The 12,687-nt window shown below is 39.7% G+C and overlaps 1 protein-coding gene across 10 annotated transcripts in view; it reads left to right on the plus strand.

Annotated features, from left to right (window-relative positions):
* The first annotated feature begins 3,170 nt into the window (after nucleotides 1-3,170).
* The window catches only part of HNRNPC (heterogeneous nuclear ribonucleoprotein C), a 54,938-nt gene continuing 45,421 nt past the window's right edge, over nucleotides 3,171-12,687 (plus strand). For 4 of the 10 annotated variants that reach the window (XM_045067467.1, XM_013059456.2, XM_013059457.2 and 1 more), the window contains exons 1-3: nucleotides 3,171-3,318; nucleotides 3,957-4,002; nucleotides 8,595-8,620. The gene's annotated coding sequence lies outside the window, so the exon portion shown is untranslated. Of the gene's footprint in view, nucleotides 3,319-3,956; nucleotides 4,003-8,099; nucleotides 8,264-8,594; nucleotides 8,621-8,747; nucleotides 9,348-12,687 lie in introns of those variants that run through there. The other 6 variants (XM_045067468.1, XM_045067469.1, XM_013059453.2 and 3 more) reach the window with 6 other exon arrangements.

The raw sequence follows: 12,687 nt of genomic DNA on the forward strand, positions 1-12,687 counted from the left end.
CATACAGATGGTCAACAGACATGAAAAGATGCCCAACATCACTAATCATCAGGGAAAAGCAAATGAAAAGCACAATGAGATATCACCTCACATCTGTCAGAATGACTAAAATAAAAAACACAAGAAATAAGAAATCCTGCTGAAAATGCAAAGAAAAAAGAACCCTTGTGGCCTGATGGGGGAAATGCATATTTAGGGAGGGCAGGGAATGTAAATTTTGGGGGCAATCACTGTGGAAAAGAGTATGGGTGTACCTGAAAAAATTAAAAATAGAAATACCATATGATCCAGTGATTCAATCACTGACTAATTACTCAGAAAACAAAAACACTAATGAGAAAAAATATATGCACCTCTGTATTTATTGCAGCATTCTTTATAATGGCCAAGATATGGAAGCAACGTAACTGTTCATCAACAGATAAATGGATAAAGATGATATATATCTTTATATACACACAATGGAATATTTCTAAGCCATTAAAAGGAAGGAGATCTTGCCATGTACAACATCCATGGGCCTGGAGGGTATTATACTAAGTGAAATACATCAGACAAAGAAGGCAAATGCCATATAAGATTTCATTTATATGTGGAAACTAAAAAAATAAAACAAAGAAACAGACTTATAAATACAGAGAACTGGTGGTTTCCAGAGGGGGAGAGAATGGGTGGGATAGGTGAAATAAGGAGAAAGGGATTAAGAGGTACAGACTTACAGTTGTAAAAGACATAAGCCAGAAATCTGAAAAGCATAGTATAGTGAATACAGCCTATTATATTATAATAACATTGTATGGTAACTATACTTATCGTGGGTGGTGAGCATAGCATAATGTATAGAAGTGTGGAATCACTAAGCTGTACACCTGAAACTAACATAAAATTGTCGACTATACTTCAATAAGCATTGTTTTATAAAAACCTTACCATCTAGGAAGAGAGATGAATGTAATATTAACTATAGAGCTGTGAGGTTCCAGTGCAATGTAGCAACTGAGTGAGGCATTAATAACTTGGAGGATGATCACTTGCTCAAAGTTGACAATTTGGAAAATACAGAAATGCATAAGCAAAAAAAAAAAAAAAAAAAAAAAGCCACATCTAAAGAAAACAAAAAGCACCTGTAATTCTCCCGCAAAGAGAGAACCACTATTAATATTTTGGGTCTTTTTTCCACATGCTTTTGTTTTTGCTTTTCAAGTTAGTGTAAAAGCAATACATACATATGGCAAAAAAAAAAAAAAAAATAGCTGTATAAAAAGGCATACCACTTAAAAAGATCAAAGATCCACTCCCTAGAAGTAGGTTGAAATAAATTTCTACGCCAAGATGAAGTCCCTCCTGCCAGGTATCACGTCGGAAAACCAAACTTTGGCCTTTAAATTCTTCTTGACCAGAAACAGTATATGCTGTCAGCCAATCCCCAAAAGCTACTTCAAGGCTGGGCTCCAAACTTATTTCCTTGTTCCTTGACCTTTCTAAATGAGGTCAGTGTGCGATTCCAGTCCTGTTTCTGAGTTGCTGCGTCCACTGCTATGTAAAAGTCGCTGTTGCCCAAACACCCTCTAGTAGAGGGCTCCATTGCTTCTGAGGCACTGTATTCTCCCAATCCGTGATTATTTTCCCTCAAAGGAAGGGCATGAAGCTAGTTACGAAATTGTTTTGTCATTTGACAGGTTATAACTTCGTTGTGAATCTATCTGCAATTAAAACTGCATTCACGCCGGGCGCCTGGGTGGCTCAGTTGGTTGGACGACTGCCTTTGGCTCAGGTCATGATCCTGGAGTCCCGGGATCGAGTCCCACATCGGGCTCCCAGCTCCATGGGGAGTCGGCTTCTCCCTCTGACCTTCTCCTCGCTCATGTTCTCTCTCACTGTCTCTCTCTCAAATAAATAAATAAAAATCTTAAAAAAAAAAAAAACTGCATTCACGGGACGCCTGGGTGGCTCAGTTGGTTAAGCAGCTGCCTTTGGCTCAAGTAATGATCCCAGTGTTCTGGGATCGAGTCCCACATCAGGCTCTTTGCTCGGCAGGGAGCCTGCTTCTCCCTCTGCCTCTGTCTGCCTGTGCTCGCTCGCTCTCTCTCTGACAAAAAAACTGCATGCACATGTCTGTTTACCCCTTAAAATGGTTACAGATGTAATCACATTATTTGGTGTCCTGCATCTTCCTTTCATCAACCGCACAAAGGAATCTCTCTCCTTAGAAGAGCTGGACCTATTTCTTACTGCGTTCAGGGCTGCTACACCACAAGCGTAGGGACTGGGCAGGCAGTGACCCCAGCCGGCAGATGGTAGGCCATTTTGGGCGGCGGGGTGGTTGGCGGGGGAGACAGAGGGGTAAGCCAGTTTGGTTGGTATGTAGGGTATCAGCAAGATGACTCGAGGCCAGAGGGTGAGCATAGTATTCCAAACCAGCACTTGAGACTCCCTTTACTTCTTGTACTGGAAAAGAAAAAGGAAGTCAGCTGATTTGGGTATAAGGAACGGATTGTCTGAAGAAGAGCTTGAGAGGCTGACTGACGAAGGGAGCTGTCCAGGAGGGAGCTGATATTTGAGTCTAGAACTGAGAAGGGACCTAGGTCGGAGAAACTGTAGGGTTGGTCAATTTTCTGCAGCCTAATCTTCACTGTTCCCTCCCCTCTCTAAGAGAAGTCCTCTCTTTAGCTACGTCCGGCGAAGGAACCTTTTTCCTAGGCCCGCGGGGGGGGGGGGCGGGTAGGGCAGGTCCTTGCAGCGGGACACCGAACAAAATCTCTCAGTCCTTCCCCGCCCCCGCGCCGCGGGAATTCTGAGATCTGGGCGGGCCTTCTGCTAGGCGCTCTAAGGAGCAGGGATAGGGGAATATAGCCGCCAATCAGACCACCCGGATACCCGGATGTGAAGCGGTGCGCGATACAAAGGCGAGTTACCACCCAGCGCTTCGTCAGGTACAGTGACCAATAAGCACTTCTCGGGTGATAAATGACAGGAAAAGTAGCCATTTACAAACTAGTTTCTGTCACGCATGTGGAAATTCTCTTGCTTAGTCTTACCCACTACTGATTGTGATTGGGCAAAATTGTGAAGAGCGGTAGAACTGTCTAATTAGAAGCGGGAGCGAGAAAAGTCGCAGCCAATAGAACGACTCTATTGTCGTGGGGCGGGGTCTAGGCCTTCGCCTCGGCGGCGGAGGAGACGCGGGGGCCATTTTGTGAAGAGACGAAGACTAAGCGGTGCGGCTGAGTCGTCGACCTCGAGCAGCAGTTGGCTTCTCCACGTAGAACCCGGGAGTAGGAGATTCAGAATCGAATCTCTTCTCCCTTCCCCCTCCTGGTAAGTGGAGGGGGCAGAAGCAGGGCAGGCGCTGGGTTCCTCGGCGAGCGCGAGGGGTGTGGGAGAGAAGACGAGGGAACCCTACCCTCGGTAGAGTAACCAGGCCTCCATTTATTCTCTTGCGTTGGGGCGTTAGGTATTATGCCGGAGAGAGTTTTACAGGCCTCAGCCCTTGCGCAGATTTAACCTAGTGTCCTGTAGGCCACGATCGGAAGGGAAAACGTCCTTTTCCTTTTTCGCCCTTTTTCTGTGTTAACGGCTGCTTTCCTTTCTTTTTCTACGACCATGAGGACTCCGAGAGAGAGATGAAAGGCAAGATCGAGATGCTCATTAATACAGTTGGAAGTTCACGTAGCGCTGATGCCTCCTGTTAAATTTAAAAATTGGGCGGGGGATGGGTAAGGGTTACCAAGTAGATAATTGCACCGCGAGCCTCTAAATTCCGGAGCGTACCGCAGGGCATGAGAGTAGTAAATATAACAATAGATTTAATGTTTTACTGATTACTTTTTATTTTACACCTCTTTGAGCAACGGCGGACCTCGAAGTAGTTATTTTCAGTTGTTTTTGAAAATATATTGTAATCTCATTTACATATTAACAGTAATAATTAAAGCTGGCTTACTTTTTATCTGCAGGTTACAAATCACTTGAAATATATAAGTTAGTGGAACTTTGCTTGAGGTAGGTACTACTATCTTTATCAGGAACTGAGAGGCACAAGAGTGTCGGTTGCCAGGGTCATAATAAATCAGTAGCGGAACCACTAAGGAATTTGACTCTACTACGTTAGTCAAGTGGTTTATGTAGCTGTTGGAATAGTAGGTATTGATAGTACTGTATTTGAATCTTTGCAAGAACCTAATCATGGCAGTCATTCCAGTGAAAACTGGAAATTTCCCGAACTGCATTTGGGAAAAATATTTAATTACGAGATTGGCAGTTATTAATTTAACATTCTGATATAAACTTCAAGTTTGACTTATAGGCTATTCTGGCATTGACTTTCTAAAATATCTGTTTAAAAAGTAAAATTAACGCATACTTTTTTATTAAGGTATTATTGTGCCCACAATTTGCTAAGTCCTGAAGCTTATGAAAAATGTTAAGTTTTATAAAAATTGCATATAAAAATTGCATAGGTGTTTCTAAGTAGTATCACATTGACTTACCCAAGAAATCGCCTTTTTTTTTTTTTTTTTTTGATACTTGGGGAGGGGGAGGGTATCTTTCATAGTGTGGTTTCTCCCAAAAACTGATAGCAAAGTTTAAACCAATATTGCAGGATAAATTCATCCCTTAGGAAAGGGAGAGAAGGTAAAAGTACTTTTGTATGGAATAGTTAATGCATTTGTCAATCTTCTCACCATGTGGCTAATGTAATGGAGATTAAAAGGCTTGCTCTTCAGAAAAAATATAAACATGTATACTGCTTGGGCTTAAAACTAAAGGTTATCACTACAGAACTGTTAGAAATGAGATAAGGGCAGTGATTAGTTAAGATTTAAGTCATAAACATAATAAAAATATTGTTACAAATAAAGAGAAATGTAAGAAATTACTTAATAACAACTGGTAAAAATTGAAATTAATTGAAGGTCACTGTTCTTGCCTTGACGAGTGAGAAATATGGGTTTCTTGGGAACAACGTGTACCGAGGAAACAGCTTCTTAGAGTTACTATCCATCTGGAAAGATTGGGCCTCAGAATTCATGTCTGAAACAGTTTTAGAGGTGTTTTCAGATAGGTTTTAATAGCATTTTTATGTGGCTAAAAAGGAAGGATTTAGGGAGGATGACTAAGTTGCAGCTCTTCTGACCTTCTGTGTTCCCCATGCTGGTTGCAATGGAATGTTTGGTGTTGGTTGCTATTCCTTCTGTAGAGAATTTAAACATTCCTTAAATTTGTGATTAGGTCTTTAGTGGGTTTCAGCATGCAGTTTTGTTTTGGATGGAATTGCTGTAAGAACAAACAAGGAATGAGTCTAGAATAGTTAATTTAATAATAAAGATTATATTAAGTAGTCGTTATCTAAGATGTTAACTTGGGAGTGACAGGTGAACGAATCTTGGCCTGAACGTTCAGAAAACTATCTCCATCTTCCTCGCCCCTGTTACTGTATTAGGTAAATCAGCCAAACGTTATGGATTTCAGTTTTATACTTAAGAAGGGGGCTTAGACATCTTAACTATTTTCTTAATTTCTACTCAAGTCATTTGTTTTCAGAAGGCTGGAAAGTGTACCGAAAGTTTTATTAAAAGCAGTTTTATATATTAATGATTGTATTCTATCTTAATTAGTCTTGAGGTAGCTGTGATTGTCATGGAGAACATCATTTGCTCATGCTTAATATGTATATTTAGATTGGGCTCAGGGAAGATGATGGTTTTTACATGTTAGATTTATTATAGGATTGACAAGTGAGAACCAGCATTATTTGATGTAGCGTAACTGTAAGTGTCCTCAGTTACTAGGAAGTTGGGGCTTAAAGGGGGGAAAAAGGATTACTCTAGGGTTTTTTAATTCTCTTGGTGCATTTACTATAAGTCAGGATGTTCCTGGATTTACTTTATGCCACTCTTACCTGTGGGATAGAGGCTCCCCATTAACCTCTCATAGTGGTTCTTAAATGTGAACCAACAGAAGAATCGGTAAGGGGAATGAATAGTTAAAATAGATTACTGGGCTGCACCACCAGAGTTTCTAATTAAGTCTGGTGTGGGCCTCCGAAATTTGCATTTCTAATAAGTGCCACTTGGTGCTGGTTGGCAACCCTCACTTCAAGAATAGTGCTTCAGAAGGGATCCAAACCTCCAGAGGTTTTGACAAAGTAAAATTTAGGTATACTGTTAATTGCAAAGCATTTTAATTAGGCACTAAAATTGTTCAGTCTTTTTTATGAGGTGGTAGCTCATCAGTTTAACGTAACTTTTTAGAAGACCTCTTCATGACTTTCAGAAACAGATGGTTCTTTTCATATTAACTTCTTGGTGAGCGTTTGTCTTGTGACGTCTGTGCAGAGGATTTATTTGTAGATGAGCCCCAAAAGTTACTTAATACACCCTGAAGATTTTGAGTACCAGTTTCAAGCTGTGACTTAAGTAAGAAAATTGAAAGTTTGACCATAACTGGACATCACAAACACTGCTGTAGAGATGATATTCAACTATGTATCTTTTCTACAACTTTTCATTTTGTACACTTTTTTAAAAGTTTTATTTTTAAAAAGATTTTATTTATTTGATGGAGAGAGAGGCAGCACAAGCAGGGAGAATGGGAGAAGGAGAAGCAGTCTTCACACAGAGCAGGGAGCCTGAATGCCAGGCTCATGCCCGGCTCATGCCCGGCTCATGCCCAGGAGCCCTGGGATCATGATCTGAGCTGAAGGCAGATGCTTAACAACTGAGCCACCCCAAAGATTTTATTTTTAAGAAGTCCCTGTGCCCACTGTGGACCTCAAAACCACAACCCTGAGATAGAGTCCCACACTCCTGTAACTGAGCCATCCGGGTACCTGTATAGTTGGTACATTTTAACACATCAATCCAAATGTAAAACTAATTTGTAGGTTAACACTTAAACTGGTCTGCTACTTGGAAAAAATTTATAGTTAAAATTTTTAGAGGTTTAGTACTTGTTCTGTTGATGTAGTCATTCACACATAATTGACTCAAGGAACACTTTCTAATTTTAATTTTTTTGAAGGTTTGGTTTTGTTTCATTTTTTAAGAGGGATTAAGGGCAGAGGGAGTGGGAGAGAATCTTAAGCAGGCTCCATGGCCAACGTAGGGCTTGAGCTCATCGTGACCTGAGCTGAAATCGAGTCAGATGCCTGACTGAGCTACTCAGGCGCCCCTGGCTTTTTGAAGTAAGCTCTACACCTAATGTGGGGCTTGAACTCATGGCTCTGAGATCGAGTCGCATGCTCAACCAACTGAGCAAGCTAGGTCCCCCTAGTTACTGACATTTGTAAAGGAGATTAAAACCATTTGGCTGAATATTGAATTGTGAGGGTGGTGATTTCCTTATTTTCTCAAAAAACCTACAATCTAATTGCAAATCTTTCAGCTGATGAAACGGCCAGTCATGCATGTTATTTTTTAGTGTGGTGTTGTGTGAGATTCTTAGAAGAGTTTGTATCTTGAAATAAGCTGCATATACTAGCTTACAGACAGACCACAGAAACATTCATTAAGGGCTGTAATTTTTCACTTTATGACATTAAATACTCAGTAACTCTAGTATCTTCTCCTTCATTTGGTTTTTCATTCTGTCACTGGAATGATGAGCTCCTTCCTAAATTTTATGATGTGCTCCTTATTTAAACATCTTCCCCTATAGAACCTATCCGGTCTTGTTTTGATGATAAACAGGTTTTGAGAATAGATGTCATCTCTAGTAGGTATCTTCATGATAGACCATTCCCCTTAATAATTTTGATACTTGACATTTGCTCACTTCTTCATCCCTGTTGGCCTGGTTTTTCTATAATTTCTTTGTCCAAGCTGAATATCAAGATGAATGTTCATAGATTTTTGTTTTTAAGACCCTTGTGGGAATATAGGCATATATTTAGTAAATTTTTGTCACCTACTGATAAAGAATTGTGAAGACAATCACTGGTAGAGGTGATGGTTTTATAGAGGCTTTCCCTTCCCAGTGTAATGTTAATGCTTTACCAAAATGTGTTACATGCAATGGACAGATATTTCTGTCTTGGGGGTTTAGGGCACAACATTTCTGAGGAACTCTGACTCAATCTGTCCCTTCTCCTTTCACAGGGCAGCAAGGCGAACCCCATCCCTACTCACTGGAGCTCAGCTTTGATTTTTAACCTCCCTTCCCCACCCTTCCAGAACACACACATTCCCATTCCAAAACTGATTTTATAAAGACATTTTAAACATAATGATGCAACTTGGTGTGCACTACTGCAAATTTACAGGTGTTTTTTTTTTTTAATTGTTTCCAAAACGGGACTTGGATTTAAGATGTAATTTTTAAAATTTCTATTTCTATTTTTTCTGCAGCAGTTGGGTTAGAGGAGGAGGAGCCTTTTAGCCTCTCATAAACTGACCTCTCTACTTCCTCGTGTATTTTTAAGATTGATTGATGATGTGGAAAGGGCTTTGCTTGTCTGCTACTGAGAACTTTACCCTTGCGGTTTTTGTGGAAACTGCTTTTGGAAAAAGAAAAGAAATGAACTTTACTGACTTGACATTTTTGCACCTCCCGTTTTTCTAATCTGGGCTATTTTTATTTTTGTTTTTTTACAGTGAGATTTTTTTGATCTTCAGCTACAGTAAGTTATTCAATTTTTTTTTTACATTTTTCCTGACTTTCCGCTGATTTCCTTTTTATTGTTGTTACTAGTTACTATTATTATTATTATTATTATTATTATTATTATACTTAATGATGGTGATGATGATGATGATAATGACACTGATGATTTTTAACCGGATTAAAATCGAGTTTTTCTGAATGTTCATAAGAATTTCTCCGGCCTCCTGATTGACTTTGGAGTTTTGCATCTTGGGAGAGAAAGTGAAGGCATTAGCATTTTTAAGTGGATTGATCACATAAACCTTTTCTCTCCCAACCAACCCCACCCTTGCCCTCATCCCCTCCCCCAGGCTCGAAAGAATTTTACTGGCTGTTAAGTCTGTGACCTTATTTTTCCTGATCTTTAACTTAACTGTTTTAGAGCATCTCTGGACGTCTGTATTTTTAATTTTTTATTTTTGTTTTTTTTATTTTTAATCTTTCATTTGTTAAATTTTTAAACTGTGCTGCAATAAAATGTGTGTGGTACTACTTAACACCTATGATGGTGATGGCGGCATTTTCCCAGAAAGCCATTTTCCTCCTGTTACCCTTGAAATCCCATCCTGCTTTTCCTGTACACTACTACCCTTCACAAACCACAAGCTGCAGCAACATGGATGCCCAGCCTGGAACAGCAGCAGCCAGGATGACCTGGAGCCAGGGGGGCCTTCGGAACAGATGCACACCCTTCCCGGGTGATGGTAAGAGGTGTGAGGTCCACTTGGTTTCATTGCAGAGACTAGGAAATACACCCATTTTAGTCTAGTTGATACCATGTAGGTGATAGCTTTTGGAAATGTTTGGGTTAAGATTTTTTTTTTTTTTTTTTAACTCTCAAGAGATGTTCCCCAAGGGATGCCAGCTCAGTTTTTTAAAAAGCTGATGGAATTATGAGGTTGTAACTAACTTGGGCTGACAATTTTTGATAATTGGAAAGTGGAGCTGAAGTTTACGTATACTTCAGAATGAAAGTGGTTTGTCTTAAATAGCAACAAGACAAGGACACCTTAGGTGGGTTTATTCTTAGATTGTTGAAAATGAGTAAAAATTTTCTGTTATTCAGAATAACCTTCCTTGGGTTGGTGACAATAGTTTTTTGATTGTATTCCATTTAGGCTATTCTTACTGAAATTTAACATGAATCAAGCCACAAGAAACATCCTGTAATAACTAAAACGCTTTTTCCTGGGAGGATTTTTGTTTTGCTTTGTTCTAAGGATAGGTAGATTCTTAATCTCAAAAAGCAGTGAAACTTTTTAAATCTGTATCCAAATCAGGAAATAGAGTTGATCTCTCTTTCAGTGATAACTTGTGGCCCAGCAAATGTTAGGGAATGTGTTCTCTAGAGTAATAGGAAAGAATGAGGATCTAAAGAATTCAGAATTTAGCAACCTGTAATATTTTATTTTAAAGATTTAGTCATCCATTTTAGAGGGTGGGGGCAAAGGGAGAGAGAGTCCCAAGTGGAGTCCATACTTGAGGGGGCAGGGCTTGCAAGCATAACCTGAAACCAAGAGTTGAATGCCCAGCCGACTGTGCCACTCAGGCATCCCACAACCTCTAGCATTTTACTGACTACGGTGGAATATTGTGGTAACTCACTATAGAGCTGCTATAGTAGATTTCGAGCTGAGGGATAAAGTAAAATTAAAGGCATATTCAGTGCTGTGTATTGCTAGGATTAATCACATATTTGTTTTTCTTGTACTAAAAGAATAAAATCCAGTTAAAAAGTGAACACTGAAGGCATCCTCAAGAGAAAACAGAATGGGAGAAAGTGATATAGAATGTTCTGAGGTTATCTAGGAGAGGAATGGAAAATTTCTTTTATAGGTCCAAGTATTATTGATGTCCTCTGTTAAATGAAAGCTGTTTTTCCTGTTACTCTTCTGTCGTTGTGTGGCTCCTCTTCACTGTCAGTCCCTCGTTAATCTTACAAATTTTTGTGGGTTATGTTCTGTTTTGCAGAGATACAAAAAGGTATGGTAGTTTTTCAGGGACTTAGAATGTTGTGAGGGAGACAGATGAATAAGACAAATGTCATGGTGTGATTAGAAGTAAACATAGAACTTAGAGAAGCATGTAAAAATGAGTACCTGAATGACTCTTTAAAGGGCAGGAAATGCTAAGGGAAAGAGAACTGAACCGTAGAATTAAGACCAGATTATAAAAATGTAAAAAATTTTTTAAAAAGATTTTTATTTATTTATTTATTTACTTGACCTATCACAAGTAGGCAGAGAGGCGGGCAGAGAGAGAGGGGAAACAGGCTCCCCGCTGAGCAGAGCCTGATGTGGGGCTCGATCCCAGGACTGAGATTATGACGAGGCTTAACCCACTGAGCCACCCAGGCATCCCTAGATTGTAAAAATTTTAATGTCACACTGAGGAGGTTGTATTTTACCCAAAAACTGTTGGTGAGCTGTTGAAAGGTTCTAAACCAAGGGAGTGAGATCAGTTTTCCATTTTGGAAATGTCATTCTGTTGGTGTGGAAATGGGAGAATAAGATTGGAGGTAGGTGATAAGGAACATAGTAAAATACACAGAAAAATAATGAGCTGGCCTGGTCAAAAGCAGTGGTATTGGAACTAGGGACTAGCTTATAAATGGAGAAGGATTTGGTAGTGCCTGTGATGAGGAGGAGCAAGGATTTCAGCATGACTTCCAGGATAGATGTTGGGTAAACAAAGGGAGCAGATTAGGGTAAGAGTAGGAGAAAGCAATTTAAACAATTGGTTTTTGAGACGCTCCTGGAACAACCAAGTAGAGATTTTGTTCATTAGACATCTGAGTGCTTATTCTGAAAATCCTCATTAGGCTGGGGTATCTGGGTGAACAAAACCTGTTGCCCCCTGTTCTATCGGGTATTACAGATCATTGAGAGGAGAAATAGAATGACAAAGAGCACTGTATAATCTAGAAGGAAAAGAACAGAATAAGGTTATAGAAAGGGAACCAAATTTAGAATATGGAGGTGGGAGGGAGTGTACTGCCAGTGAAATGACCTTGAATTGATGTTGAAATTAAGATTCGGAAGTGTATTATCCTACTTGAAAGCACAGGTAATGGGGGGAAATCTTGGCCTCAGGGCAAAAATTACTACTGGAGAATAGGCACCAAGGATGCATAGAACAAGACACAGAGTTGGAAAGATGAGCGAAGTGGTTATCAAGCTTGGTGTACTGGTGGTCCTTGTAGGGTCCTTACTTAATATCTAGATTGTCTTGGGAACAAAAGGAATCCTTTGAAGGACACTGGAGAATGCTTGAGATCCTGTTTGGTATTTCCTTCTGGCTGTTGTCTGGGGAATGAGGACAAAGTTGAAGGAAGACAACTAAATCAAAAGACCTATCTGGATAGGTCACTATCTTTTAATCTCTCCTAGGCCTGGAGATTCTCACCCAGTTGTTTGAAATGAGTTTTGTGTGTGTATTAATGGGCAGATATAATTGGTTTGAAGAGGACAGGTTGATCAGACACTAGGATACTGATTACTTAACACCCCATTGGGTAAGACATGATGTGATCACTTCCCTGTTTGAAAGGAAAAACGAAGTAGACCCTTCTTGGAAGTAATAATCTGAACACCTTACTGTGTATGTGTCCATCATTGTTAATGTTCTTCTAACTTTTTAATCATCATAACCTTTGTATATTATCATTAGTGTAATGGAGATGAGAGCACTGAAACACAATTTAAAAAATTTGCTCAAAGTTGGACATAACCTAATAAATGGTGACACATGGAGTCAACCCTGGCAGTTAAGTCTACAGATTTCAACTCTTAATCATATTAGATTGACTGTTCTTTACTTGACATAATGAAGTATTTTTGAAAAACAGATCCATTTGGGGTACAGTTACCCCTCCCCTGAAAAAAAGAAACTGCTTCTGATGATGATGACTTTTTTTTTTTTTTAAAGATTTTATTTATTTATTGGTCAGAGAGAGAGCGCGTGCAAGCAGGCAGAGGCAGAGAGAGAAGCAGGTTCCTTGCAGGAGCCCAGTGCAGGGTTCCATCTCAGGACCCTGGGATCATG

This window comes from Mustela putorius, unplaced genomic scaffold, assembly GCF_011764305.1.
Source record: "Mustela putorius furo isolate JIRA1106 unplaced genomic scaffold, ASM1176430v1.1 tig00003896_pilon_pilon_pilon, whole genome shotgun sequence".
Lineage (NCBI taxonomy): Eukaryota > Metazoa > Chordata > Mammalia > Carnivora > Mustelidae > Mustela > Mustela putorius.